This window comes from Sciurus carolinensis, chromosome 11 (assembly GCF_902686445.1).
Source record: "Sciurus carolinensis chromosome 11, mSciCar1.2, whole genome shotgun sequence".
Classification (NCBI taxonomy): domain Eukaryota; kingdom Metazoa; phylum Chordata; class Mammalia; order Rodentia; family Sciuridae; genus Sciurus; species Sciurus carolinensis.
Genome location: NC_062223.1, coordinates 98205589 through 98221095, shown reverse-complemented (window position 1 = coordinate 98221095; position 15507 = coordinate 98205589).

Sequence of the window (15507 nt, the reverse complement as noted above, 5' to 3'; positions counted from 1 at the left end):
CCAACACTTTCTTGTTAGTTACAGAAATTAGTTATGTGGGAATATATAAAGATCACCACTGTAGTTTGGACATTGCTGATGAAAGCATTATCTGCAATCTTTCAGGGGTGCATTCTTGCCACGGGGTCACTCTGCCTAAGAAGTGATACAGCAGGTGGCAATTCTAGGCACCTTCCCTGCATAGCATTCCTCTGATACATTAAGAAACTAATATTGGATTCTACAAGCTAATAATCTATTTTTCCTGTACATTCTGGGAAATAACTACAAGATGAGTCACTTTGAGATTAATTTGGACCAAGACTCCATCTATCACCTGACTACCTTAATCACAGAGGTGATTAAACTGCTCCAAGCAGTTTTGTATATGTGAAAATCAATTTAAAACTAGCTCTGTGTTTGTACACACATTATTGAAAAATATTAGGCTGGTCAGCCCACCTCCGTTTTCCTCCACTTTTTAAATAATAAAGCACTTCAGAAGAAAATCTACACTACTAGTAGGTTCACTTCTTCCTTTTAGGCAATGACTTTTGCTTTCTATAAAACCTTTCTTCCCTCACTAATTCATTCAAAATACATGTATTGAGCACATATCAGTAACCAAAAACCACCATGCCTAAATGTAACTTACATTCTATCAAAGACAGCTAACTAAATATTTAATTCCAGTAAAATTTATACAAAGACAAGGTAAAGCAGAGATAAATACATAAAAAAGACGTTATTTGGTCTGAAGGTCACTAAAGTCTCCCCAGAAAGACTTCTTTTGGAGGAAAAAGCTAAAGGATTTATAAGGTATTAATCATGAAGTGCCACGGGAGAAAGGGAGGGAAATCCAGAATTCCAGGTATATCCTCATGTCACCAGCATTTGCTATTTTTGCCTTTTTGGTAATTGCCATTCTAAATGGAATGAGGTGGTTTTTGTTTTTGTTTTTGTTTTTTTAATTGTAATAGTCATTCTCAATGGGGTGAGGTGTGAGGTGGTAGCTGCTGTGGTTTTAATTTGCATTCCCCTGGTTAGTAATATTGAGCATTTTTTCTTATATCTGTTGACTATTTGTATGTCTTCTTTTGTGAGATATCTATTCAGCTCTTTAGTCTTAAGTAGAATACTATTTGATCACATAAGATGAAATTAAAATCATCATACTCAGTAGGAAGTGATGAATATAACATACTTATGAAACTTGCTTTTACCATTGGATGGTTGCCCTCAAGGTCTCTATTATCTAGTTTTTGTTTGTAAACTTCTGCTATAAAGAAAATCCAGTGCTAAAAAGGAGGTCATTTTATCTTGAATTCAGAGGGCATGAAAAAGACAAGTCTTCAAAGTGAGGAAAAAGACAAATCACACAGGTCTTTAAATTTATAATGAAGATATTAGGTTAATTCTAAGAAACTTGGCAAGATATTAAAAGGTTTCAGAAGAAGCAAAGGCATGATCTCTTTGTATTTTAGTGGATTCAAGGAGAAGTGTAGGAAGGCAATATTTGAATTGGGAGATGATTGTAAATTTGATAAGGGCCAAGGTTATAGACTGTACAGATTCCCAAACTATTTTTAAATTTTCTTTTTTTGTTCTTTTCTGATCATCCGCTTTCTACAGACAGAATATTTAGATATTATTGTTAACAAGGAATTTGGTGCTAATACCTGGAATCACTTCCTCAATCTAGGAACTATGGCTGGAGGCACAGAGAGCATCAACTTTTTAATGAAACCTCCAAGTTTCTCTAGCATGATATAAACTGAACTCCTTGCCATTGCTATATTCCAGTGCCACATTTTAAAAAGCTAGGTAGGAGTGGAATAGAAACCACTTTCAATGTAAATGATTATTACTTAATTTACAGAGAAATCTGTGCTAAGAAATCTTTAGAGTTAATAGAATATCATTGTGTGCCTGAGTCACACAACATAAAACCTCTAATGCAGAAAGCCAGCACTTTTCACATAAGTACTTGGTTCCCTTTATGCTGAGAATAATGGGGAAGCAAAAGCCAGAAACCTTGAATCAACCACTTTATAAGTTCAAATGAATTTCTATAATGGGCATTTTTTTTAACACACTAAATTGTAGGAAGTTATATGAACCAGTGCCAGGGAATGATCTGATTCTTCTATTAGGAAATTACTCATAGCCTGTTATTTAAACCTTTGTGAGACCCCTTGGTTTATGCCAAATGTCCTTTTTTTCCTTTCCTTCAAAATATAATTGTGTTCTCTGATTCAAATATTACAAACTGCAGATGATTCCCCACGCTTACAGGCAAGACATAACATGAAAAAAAAGCTCATATTCCCAATCTTCATCAATCAAAATCTTTCAGCTAATGTTGGTAATGAAAATCATCAACGAACAGAGATAAGAGTATCAGTCATGTTGCCTTGATTCAAGTTGGGGATCATGAGGGTCAATATTGTATGCCTGCTAATCTGTAGTCTGCAGCTATTCAACCAAATACTACTAACTGTTGCTGTGAAGAATCTGTAGCTATGATTAAAAGTCATGAACAACTGACTTGAAGTAAGGGATATGATAATAATCTTAGGCCTGGTTCGATCAACTGATAGGCCCTAAATGCAGAAGTTCAGCCTGTGCCTGTTACTGAGTTGCAGCCTTCCCTACCAATTTGACTTACTTTGCTGGACCTCACAAGCATGTAAAACAATTCCTTGCAAATAATCTCTTCACGTGCATCTCATACTGCTTGTGGTTCTCTGGATGCATCCTAACTGATACAGAGGTATTTGCAAGTATCACATACTGTCCTGCTAGTTTAAGAGGCAAAAAAGATGTCTTGGACAGTGTTTGGGACATGGGAATGATAGAAAGAAAATATAAAATGACTGTAAATTTTATCAAACTACATTGCTACTCTAGATCCTGATAATATTTGTTCAACTTCTTTTAAATAACAAAAACAATCCCTAATGTAATTGTTTTGCTATCACTGTATTACTAATTTATTCATCCAGTTTTTTTGACAGAAAATATTTATAGCTACTATATTAACTTTCTTGAGTGGGGAGGGAGCAATTAACAGAAAGAGAAAGAAAAACCAGAAGGAAAATGAAAGCACAGATTAAACATAAAGTCAGAGATAACAATGGAAACATTTATGCATATCAGGTCCACTAATTTATAGGAGTAATTCATTTATCTGGTATATGTGTTCACCCATAAGGCAGATACCCTGCCGAGTTAGCCATTTGCCTTCTCTTATAGACAAGTCCATCTTTTCCTACCATTAAACACAGTCTATAACATCTCATTTAGGCCTAAGTACAAAGAAAGAAAAATCCCTTTTCTTAATTCTCTACTGACCTTTCCATTTCAGAGTTGTCAGGTCACACATTCCTGAATGAATGTCATGTGAGCCAAGCCCTGGGTTAATGCTTTCCAAGGAAATCTTATCTCAGTAAAACATAGCAGTGGTAATAATGATCCAAGTGTTATACAAAGTGTACAATGCAATTGTACACTATTCTTCATCTTTTAAAAAACAAATTCTCACTGCTTTTGTCCTCTATTTTCAACAAATAATTATATCATCAGTAGCCTTCTATCTTCTTCAGTTCATACTATGAGTGAAGGTTCTTTTAATGTTCTGCTCAACTATTAGACATACTTGCTATCTGGTGTAGGTCAAACTAAAAACCCAAATAGGATAGGAATCATTGCCTGCAACTTTCAATTTGATGGTAATTCATACCTGCCACTCACATAAGAATGGGACAGTGATATTTATTTGGATGTTTTGCCAGATGTCCAGAGTTCCAGAGGGCTTCCTATTGATTTTTCTACTCTATTAGGTATTATTCCATAAGTAACTGAACTGGGTAAATTGGGATTCTGCATGATTCTGAATACATGTGCAGGAACTGGGGTAACAAACATGGCACTGGTTCAAGCCCCCCCTTGAATTACTGTGCAAGTACTTGGAAATCCCTTCTTACTGTTGATTCCATAAATGTCTACAATACTAAAATTTTATGCTGACATTCTGGGGCTCCAAAGAAGAAGAAATAAACCAGAAAATTCCCTGAAATATTTGAGTTTTTTCCTTTTCTTATAGCACTGTTACCTTGGTAAATGGTTACAGCTCTGTCTGCAGTGGACCATCAGGGAAGACTGCCTAAACATATTTATTGTGTTATTGACTCCTCATTCAATATTGTACAAAATCACTAACTCTGAAGAGAATATATGTATGGGATTTTAGTACCAAGCAATCCTTTATTAGTGAGTCAAAATAGTCAGATTTTGTTTCAGGGACAGGAATTATAGAAATCAAGCAAAGTTTGAGCTCTTCTTTTATTTCTAAGGAGGCTTTTTGTTTTGTTTTTGTTTGTTTTACTATTATAGTCCTGGAGGTCCTGCCAATTACCCACAAAAAATGGAATCTATAAATAAGACTCTTCTGGTTTTCATGCCAGACCTGCAGTTTGTTGTGGTAAACATACACTTTACCTTTTCTAATTCTGTGGCCTTCCCTGATTTCTGACACCAGAGAATCTTCTCAGTTTTAATAAAATCAGGTCTGAAACACCTTTAACCAGAATTTATAGCTTACAAGAAAAGTCACTAAGGCAGTTTCAAAGAACTTCAAGACCCATTCAACACTGCACTTCAAGATGTAAAGAAGTGTCTTCTAACGCCCAGTTTAGGAGATATGTAGGCTGATTACCAGTAGAGCACATTGTCTAAGCATCTGTAAGCCAGATGTTCACGTCTGTGTCTTAATGCTTGATCCTGGGTATGATAAGATTATCTTAAATGCTCATTGAAAATGCATATTTCTGAACCTCAGACTAATCTTAATGAACTAGATTTTTTGCATGTGGGTCTTTAGAATTTATATTAACAGATATTCTGAGGGACACTTATTTTTTAAGGGAAAAATCTCAGTATCCACTGCTACATATATCCCAGATACCTGTTGACACAGAGGGGAAGACCCTGTTAGTCTGTTTTGCATCACTACAATGAAATAACTGAGTGATGTGAGAGACAAGGGAGAGCATGAGCAAAGTCCCACAATCCCCTGTAAAGGTCACATCCCCAATGACCCAAGAACCTCCTACTACCTGCCAACTCCAAAAGATTTCAATGCCTCAAAACAGTGCCAAGCCTTCAATTATGAACTTTTAGGAGACACTCAAGTCATAACACCTGAATTTATTTTGGTACATAATGATTCTGTGCAAGAGTTTGATTTGTTTTTGGAAATATGGAGCATTCTCAGTGCCAACTAATTCAGGACAAACAAGAACTTGGAGACTGGAACATGAGAAAAAATATATTTTATTTTGAAAGAAACTTGGTAAGATGACAAAATTTTAGCATCTTTAAGCAAGAAGGTAAGAACCTGAAGAGACAAGAAAGAAGTTACTTCCTCATCCAATGAAGGAAGTCCAAACTAGTTCAAAAAGTCAGGGAGCTAAAAGCTCTTGAAATCTTTATTTCTATTTTAATTCTTTGCATTCTACTCATTATCGGTCATAATTTTCTCTTAAAATATCTGGTGAGATTAGAAATTTGACTTGGAAATTTGGAATTCTGCAGAATTAAATTCTACTTTCAACATGAAAACTAGGTAAGAATTTCCTCTTGCAAAGTCATGGAAAATTATTAATTTTAACCTGTGTAATGAGTTAAGAATTTAGAGTTTTATATTTGCAATATTCTCTAACTTGGTTAATACTATTAAAAACAGGATCCAATGGAAAGTTTTTGAATTCTACATGCCCTTTCACATTTTTAAGATCAGATGCAACTTAAACCCTAAAAGTGAGGCCTTCAGCAGGTATTTTATTCCAATTGAGTATAGATGAAAGCTCAGATATTTAATATATCAGAAGATATTAGATTTACTTACCTCTCTTGTAAAAAAAATTTGATTGATTCATGCTCGTATTAGGTCAGTCAATAAATTCTACTTCTTTCTTATCTCCTATTTAATCAAGAGTTTCTTTGTCGCAAGTATTGTCAAATGATTTTATTAAACAGAAAATGAATGAAATTGGAAGAAAAGGATAGGTCACATGGTCTAGATGATCCAAATTTAATGATCAGGCAGGAACCAAAGCTAAATCTAAATGGGAGAAATCTTGTTCATAACAACTCATCCTCTCATCCCTCCAAACTCGTGGCCTATGGTTTTCTGCAGAGTCACAGCCCTGGTACATCCTAATCTTCTCCTGAACCCCAGCACACGAGACCAATACCCACCTTGCTTCTATTTGTAAACTCTTCTCTTCCAAAATATTTAACTGTGTTTGCATTTTGTGACACTTCTTCAAAAGTTAAGTTCCTGGTGGGAAAATAAAATTGGTTGAACTTAAGTCATATTCACTTTCCTTAGCAGCTGAGGAGCTGAGAAGGAATAGAAGTCAGAAGAGGGGAAGGTGATAGGGTTGGAGCTCCATCTACCCTGCGTTATTCATACCTAGATACCTGCAGAGTCTGCTCCAACATTTTGACCACGGTTTTAGTTATAACCTACAGTAGCTGCTGATGTATGTCCTTACAATATTTATCCTTTTTTTTTTAAATAAAGAATTTGTGGTTAATTATGAAAAAGAAAGAAAAAGAATAGCTGCTCTATGTTGGCTTCATCTTGGAATTCTCAAAGGTAGGAAGGGGTTATCTTACAGAAGACCCTCAGAGTTTGAAAAAGTCCAGTGTTCCATTAAAGATCCAAGCATAATGAATTTGATCATTACTATACCTTAGCTTATACATAAAGGGTACGCTACAGGTTTTCAGAAAGAATAAAGTTGAGGGGAATCTTGAAGGTCAAGTAGATGCAAATGTAGGTGAGACAAAAAGAGTCAACGTGGGTAAATCTTGAATGTTAAGCCCTAAGTGTAGACAGGATTTAGGTGACTATAACAATATTAGGATAATTTTTATAGAGGAAGGAAGATGTATTCTAAATAGGAAAAATCAACCTGATAAAGATAATGTAGAAAAAGCAACATGAACGATGGTACAATGGCTGACTCATAAAACCTATTCTGCCCTTTGTCCAAGTCTTGAGGGCTTTTATTCAGCACCAGTTTACTAACATGCATGTTTGCAAAATATGGCACTTTTCAAAGTTGCCAATATTTTCTTGGTAAAAGGCTTCAAACTTATTCTCTAACCCTATTTTTTTATGTTTACACCAATTACTCAATCCCTCATTTTGCATTGTTATTGTTAAGTACAGTAAATATATGAAAGGAGCTTCCAAAAGTACCAGCAATGGAAAACTTGGCTATTATTGTAATTGGCATCCATTCATGCTGTCAATTCAATTCTCTATCCATCCATCCTCAACTATTACAGGGGTCACTAAAAGAGACACAATGATTGTGCTGCATTGTATTTCCCCTGCAGAGTCTCAAACAGTTAAAATTGTGCACACATTTATGTTTATATATACTTTTTATATACAATGCACATTAATATACATTGAACTCATATTTATACAAACCATTTTTATATATTCATATATACATATTTGTTACATAATGTGTAGTTACTGGTATAATATGTTTTTTTTTATAAACTTCATTTTACTAATAATGCGTCAATTCTAATAAAAATTGACTAGGTTAATTACTTTATCTGGGACTAAATTCTGTTGACTTATTTGAGAATGCGAAAATTAGTAATAGTGGTTTTTACCTTTACAGAGTTTGCCATCTAATCAGTCTGGAAAAATCCTGACAATTTTAGAATTCAGCCTTATCTCCCATCAGTCAGTTTAATTATTATACAAATAAATAGTATCTCATCATCTTTGTCCACAGGGAGTGAAATTGAGGGACCAAGGTTGAAAGAGGGAAGAGTTGTCACTATTTTGATCCCATAAAATTTTAGGGCGAATATAATCAGGAAAGAAAGTAATGCCAAAATCTAGGTAGGAAGGCAGAATCCATTAAGTCAAATGTGGAAGAGTGAAATTGTTGCTAAAATTAAAAGCAGGTTTTGAAAGCCAGATGAATCAAAAATCTGAAAGAGGGAGGCCAGAAACACAGAAGTGGTTTGGGTGAAAAAGAACAGTCCAGGGCAATTTCCTAACCAGGTGCTGTGTACCTGGCATTTATTTAGAGGATGATAAACTAGCCAAAAGTAGAAGGCTAGAGAGAAGAATAAATATTCTACATAAAAAGAAAAGATTTTCTAACTAAAATTTTGGCACTCTCAGATATTTTTGAAGCGCTGTTGACTTAGATAAGGTTTTGGTTAAATTTATCATCATCATCATCATCATCATTTCTCTTTTACGCTTACAGCAGCAATCTCAGCTGAACCTCTGCTGGGCTCTGTGGCAAACTGGCTGAGTAAACTGTTTACTTCCATGCAGTATCAATGGGCCTCCTGAGAATAAATTCAAAACCAAAGAGAAGCAGGACACATCTCAATAAGTTTGACCCAATTATAAAGATCTATTCTCAGGGCAGAAGCTAAAATCAGTCGAATGGTTCTCAGTAATATTCATTTCTTCTTCTGATACCAACTGGACTCATGTTTGCTTCTTACAGTAAACCACCTGACAAAAGGCAGAGAGGCAGGATTGGGGAAGCAAAAATAGAGTGCAAAAATCAAAATAATGAACTCATAAACTTTATTGTGTAACAACACTTCTTTTTTGTTATTTTTTTTTATTTTTACAGACTGTATTTTGATTCATTGTGCACAAATGGGGTACAACTTATTGTTTCTATGGTTGTGCATGATGTAGATTCATACCATTCATGTAATCATACATGTACATAGGGTAATGATGTCTGTCTCATTCCATTATCTTTCAGACCTCCTCCCCCTCCTCCCTGTCATTTCCCTCTATGTAATCTAAAGTTCCTCCATTCTTCTCTCACCCCCCATTCTTGATTAGCCTCCTAAATGATATAAAGAAATTGTGAGAAAGGTGTTTTCATCTGAAAAGCAGAACATCAGCTTTGGCATTTAGAAGTTTCCATGGCCTGGTGAAAAGAGAGGAAGGAGCCAGAAGGACAAGGCAGCTCGCAACGCTCACCAGAGGACAACAGGAAAGCCACAAGCACCCCAGGAATCCTCTGCTTCTGTATACACCAAAGTCACCCTCTGTGACTCTCACAGATATTTGACATTCTACATGAGTGGATGGGGGAAACGGCCAGTGAGATTTGGATCGCACAGTTATCATTACTTTACTCATACCCATAAGCTGTTTTCCACGATTTCCAAAATTATTTGAATTCAAACTATATAAGAAAAATAGGCATTGGGAATGTTTTTGGGAGTAGTTGTGCTTTCAAACAGGATTGGGTTAAGTTTACCATTGCATGTTAAATGTCTGCCACTAATTGGCACAGTGAAGATTCATAAAAGGATTGATTTTATAATCTAACTACCCATCATAACCTCATCAAAATTACATTTCTTAAAACTTCCGGATTCAAAAAAGATTTGAAAAGGGATTCTAAAATTAACTATTGAGTGACCTCTGTTCCACCATTGTCAGCTGCATTCTTCCCAGGTAACCATTAAACTAAAAATATCAATTCATTCTAGGTCATGCTTTTCATTTAAAGAATACTCATCAGTGCTTGATAGCAGAGTCTTTGCCTTCTCTTGCCCTCATTCTGCCATTTCTTCTATTCTATTCAATCTCTGTTCTTTCTCTGATATTAATCGGTTCTTACTGTACTTTACTCCTCATACTACTTACTAGACTTCAGGCCTTTTTAACTCCTGCTAATTCAATTTTTGTTTTATTCCTCTCTTGATCTTATGCTCTATCACCTCTTTTAATAAGCCTTCTCATTTTTAATCCACTTCCCATTCTTTCTCAATATGTATCATCAGTATACCCAATTCATTCCCAAATAACCAAATATTAACATTTTCTAATTAAATTAGAATTACTCATAAAACCATTTTTAAAGATACTCAGTGAAAGTCTATATTATAGGTGATAGAAATCGTAATTGATAATTAAACGAGATCAGGGTCTCACAAATTATTTTTTTTAATATTGTGTTTCACACACAATTATTTGTTGAATAATGAATGGTAAGTTAATACAATTTTCTAAACTTTTTGTATGTTTATACCCATGTCCTTGTATAATTTATTAAACTGCATTGAACCCCTTCAAAACAAAACCTTATCATGACTGCTTTATTCTACTCTCAGAAAAAAAAAGCCTTTGGTAATTTCATATGAACAGACATCATTGACTTATCACACCAGCTGGCCAGGCATGTGAGAAGAAGACCATTGCTCTGTCCACCTCTGTGAGTTATCACCAGCATCCAAGCAGATGTCAGCATGAAGTCCATATCACAGTTCTTAACAATTAGTGTAAGAGTTAAATGAGGACTCTTTTTCTGTAATATTTTCTGTCCAAATTTAAAACTATTTGAAAATGTGAAAACTGAGCTTAGTGAGGAAGAGACTTAGGCTTACTCATAACAAACAACTATAAGGAACAGGGATAGCATTTCAAACCAGATACATCCTATGTATATGTTCTTAACCATTATGGGCCTGTTCTGACTTATTCTTTCAGCATTTCCTCTCTTGTAGGCTGCATTCCAGCCTTAGTTTTCCTTCTAATGGCAGAATACCTTTCAAGTGACACATAAGGAAAACAGAAAATATCAATCAATACATTTTATCAATCAGTTTAATTCCACTTATAATTCATTCATTGCTCCCAATTAAATAGTCACCTTACACCATGATAGAAAATGATGTGCACCTCAGTGCTTCATTTTCTTCATCTTTGGAGGTAGAGTAAAGAGAAAGGGATATAACTATAGCTGATTTTAGAAGCCACCATATATGACTAGCATTTCACATATGGGATATCTTATAATATCCTCATTTCACATGAAGAACAATCACATACAGAAAATATTAGGAGTAAAATATCATTGTCATTCTGTTCAGTAGGATATATATATATATATATATATATATATATATATATATTTATATTTATATATGAAGCTTAAGGATTTGAACTTCTAACATAACCAAAGGAAATAAAAATTCTTTTGGTAGCAGAGAAAAAAAAGTTCTTTTGAAATAAGGAAACTTATTAAATGAAAAGAAATTTGAAATGTTTCTAAGCTGTTTAACCTATATCCTGCCTATATAAAATGGATCTGTACTCAGCTGCACTAAGAAATCGATTATTAATAAAGCGTAGGTGAGACTTAGAAAGTCAAAGTCCCAACTCAGTACTTGCATTTGAGAAATGCAGGAGAAACTGACAAGGGGATGATCTCACCAAGTTTTACAGGGGTTTGACTAGAATGTTTCTTACAAAAAATACATTCTTCCATCAAATAGGCTAATTGACAGAAAAAAATAAATGAATATATTCTTTATCTAGCATAGATGTGGCCCTTAAATGCCATAAAAAATGACTAATTGTAATATTTTCCACCCAAAATAAAAGTGCTTGTATGTTTAGAGCAGAAAGATTTAGTGTTATTGAAGTTTCATGCTACTTATTGGTTCACAGACCTAATTTCTAAAATTTCACCAGCTGATGATAATAGGTAGTCAGGATTCCTCTTTTGTAGTTATTTTTTCTCAGAATAATTTGCTCTTAATTAGTAGATCTGTATTTGAAGAAGGGGAAAATGGGATAGAGGGACAAAATTTAAATCTAGTCCATTATTAATAGCTAATATTGGCAGCTACTAAAGTACTCATGATACTTTTTATTTATTGCACACAGATGGGCTGAACATTAAATATAGAAAGCAGCAGAGTCCAAGGACTATGAGTCAAAACGAGCTTGTCAGTTGATAATTTTTCCCAAGTACCCAATATGCTCTAAAGCCTTCTTTATATGCTATGGAAATTTTCAAATTAATACAAAAGTCAAAGGAGGACACTGTGCAATGGAAGGGGCATGGCAAAGACAAAGGTGCCTGAAAGCCCTGAATGTATGATCTATTCCCAAGTTCATGTCTTGCTCCTTCTCCCTTGTTACCCCGCCTCCTCCATTTATACTGTAAGGTGTGAGATGTTCTTTCTCCTTGCCAAGCAGCTCCATGTATGTGTGCATCAGAGCATGTACGCCCTCCCCTACTCTCAGAACTTATAGCTGTAAGGAGTTATGTCTACTTCAAGCTGAATGAGTTTCCTTTCAGGAAATCTCCCCTTATCCTTCTTCCTGGATTAAATTAGTTGCTCTTCCTGGTTTTTCCTTTCTTGTTTATTTTTATTTTTAATTTCATTGTTTCCATAGTAAACTTTTAAAACAGCAATTCCTTTCCATTACACTGTAAGCTCACTGAGTTTGTAATCTATCTATCTATCTATTTTTTTTGGACCAGGAATTGAACCCAGGGGTACTTAACCACTGAGCCACATCCCCAGCACTTTGTACTATTTTTTATTTAGAGACAGGGTCTCTCTAAGTTGCTTAGGGCCTAAGTTGGTGAGGATGGCTTTGAACTTGCCCTCCTTCTGCCTCAACCTCCCAGGTTCCTGGGAATACAGACATGCGCCATAATGCCTGGAGGGAGCAACATTTTTTATAGTTTGGTTGGCAGCATAGTGTCTGGCATATCAGATGAGCTTAAAAACTTAGTATAAAGAATTTGAAAATAATATTGAATTGGCAAATTCCTGAACTCCACAAATTAATAGCTAAAAAAGAATCAAAAAGTCATATGCTTATTCCAAACCTATAATTTGAGAAAAACATCTATTTTACAAAGTCATACTAAGTATTGTATGATAGCATATGAGAGTGCTTTGTTAACTGTAAAATAGCACAATTCTATTGTTACAATATAATTACAATTATTAATATTTAACTTTAATGGCAAAATTATTGATCCAAATTGGTATGTCTTACTGGTTGTTATTAACAACAGAAATTGTATGGATATCGGGCTAAGTTGAAAAGTGAAATAGTTGAGAATTATCTATGAAAAAGAGATGGAACAGAAGAACTGTTATATATGGTAAATAAAATTAGCAAAACAATGAACTCATAAAATTTATGCGGGGAAGAAAAGTAGAGATCCTAATGTGATTTTGTTTCAGAAACTTATACAAAACCAAAACTCTTAGGAAAACTCAAAAACTCAAAAGAGAAAAGTATGTTTTGAGAATACTAAATCAATAAGGTTTTCTAGGTTTAAAAGAGGAAAAGAGGCTGCTATATACAGTCAAGAGAAATTCAGAGCACTGCTCTACCTTTAGTAAGAGCTAGGCAAAGGGCTATTTTACATTGAAATGGCATTTAATTTACTTCAGCTCCCAAGCAATTGGCTAATCTTTTTCATTGGACTGATTTGAATGACAGTCCCAGAGAAACAAAAATCATTAAGTAATTTCTTATAAATATAACAGTTACTGATGGTGCAGATGAGTTCCATGCCTCTTAGCCTTGCCATTTCCCATCTCATTTCTGAAGTTCATTTACAATATTTTATTTTAAGCTCAGATACTAAGTTGAATACGCTTTAGAGTCTGTTTTTCCAATCTATTTTGACCACATAAAGCAAGAGTCACAGCTATCCAATTAATTTCCCTAATTAATAAACTCAATTTCCCCTTCAGCTGCTGCTGGCCTGCTGCATGCTGTTCCTCTAACGCTCGGTCTCCAGCCTTCCCTCCGACCTACTTCCATGGAGCCTGATAGTTTGGGCAGCAGGCCAAGATTTCCACAGCTTTTACAAACACATTAAAAACACATTAAAACCCCCTCCGCAAATCTGTCCGCGTGTACCACTGTGTCACAGTTGCAACTCTGCTTAACTTCTTATCCATACCTTTAGCACTTCAATTTAACTACTCAGTCCACTTCTGTAATAGCCTCTCAGGGTCACATTTTCAACTTCCAAGATATATCACATGAAGCTGACCACAGAGGTCCAGCAACATTCACACCTACACACAACTGCCATTTCCTCTTCTTCCAGCAATTTCTTAACTATCTCACTAAAATATTTGTTCCAGACATTTATTTTCTTGTTCTTAAACTTGCAATGGACTTCAGTTTTCCTCATGGAAATCTGTGATCTGTCATTTCCTCTCACCTACTACTAGCCCTCCACTTATTACTGTGATACTAGGAAACAGAATTTCTCCCCTGTAACTCCTGTTGCCTGGAACAGTCTTATTACTCTCCATCTCATTAGCTCTCCAATTCCAAGCTCAAATGAAAACAGAATATTTTTCTCTTGCCCAGTTTTTATTTTCTCCTTCTTTCCTTCACTTTAATATAATTTCTGAGGTAAATATGATTGATCCCCTGAAAACTGTCTTATAATGTGAATCCCAAAAGATTAATAACACATGCATCATAGATTGAAGTGGTAAATATTTTCTCCATGTTAGACTGGCTCCAAAAGATCATTGTTTCAAATGGAATGGTAAGTTATTTGATGTGAACAAATCTTGGAGAACTTTCTGGACTGAAAAAAAAAAAAAACAACAACATAAAAACACTTCTAATTTCTATTTAAAGAAAATTTGGCATAGTTGAATTTCCCATCAGGAAATCTTAGGCCTGCAAATACTGTTTATTTATTGCCAAAAGCAGAATGTAATGTGTGGTAAGTACAAGGTAATATTATGTTTTCCCTGGGCTTTAGTACTGTGGTAGTCCTTACATAATTTCAATTTATAGAGTCAGATGTGTTATGATATATACATATATACATACACATATACTATAATAAATTAGTGGTTAAATACAGGGAAGAATACATTGATGTAACTATAATATTATTGGGTACTTACACACAGTACTTTAAAACACATTATCTAATGTTATCCCAAGATACAGGTACTACCATTAGTCTCATTGTTCTAAAAGATAAAAACAGATTTTGAGAGTCTAAGCAGCTGGCCCAAATTTGCACAGCTAATGGGAGATCCAACTGAGATAGAAATACATGTATCCTGACACTATGATCCAGATTCTTATTGTAAAGTCATCTAATAAAGCTTCATGAGAATTATACTTTAACTTGTTCATAAAGGATTAATAGAATTATAACACAGAACCTGTCAAAAAGTTCTTTGAAAATTAAGGAGCAAAATGTGTTTTTAAAGGGGAAGACTCATTCTATAACTTTTGGATCACCGGAGTTTAAAGAGGAACCCCATTCCATGATTCAGAATTAGTACAATTCATTGAAAACCAAAGTTACAGAATAGAGAGATGAAAAACACACCTACACAGGAAAATATGTACCTTGGTTTTATTGAGAATATATATCTATGGAACCTTTACATCATGTCTAACATTGTGTACAACATAAGCACATAATAAGTAACCTATGATTGATTCATGGGCAGATTAACAGATCAGGAAACAAGAAAGCAACTTATTTGTCCACAAAAGTATCAGAAATGACAAGGGACACACAACTCACAATAATTCCAAATACCATAAATTTAAATATAGCATTTCATGATTTATGAATTTTATAAGTAGTGAGAAATATAGAGCAGTTCGAATTATGCCCATTTCTGAAGTGA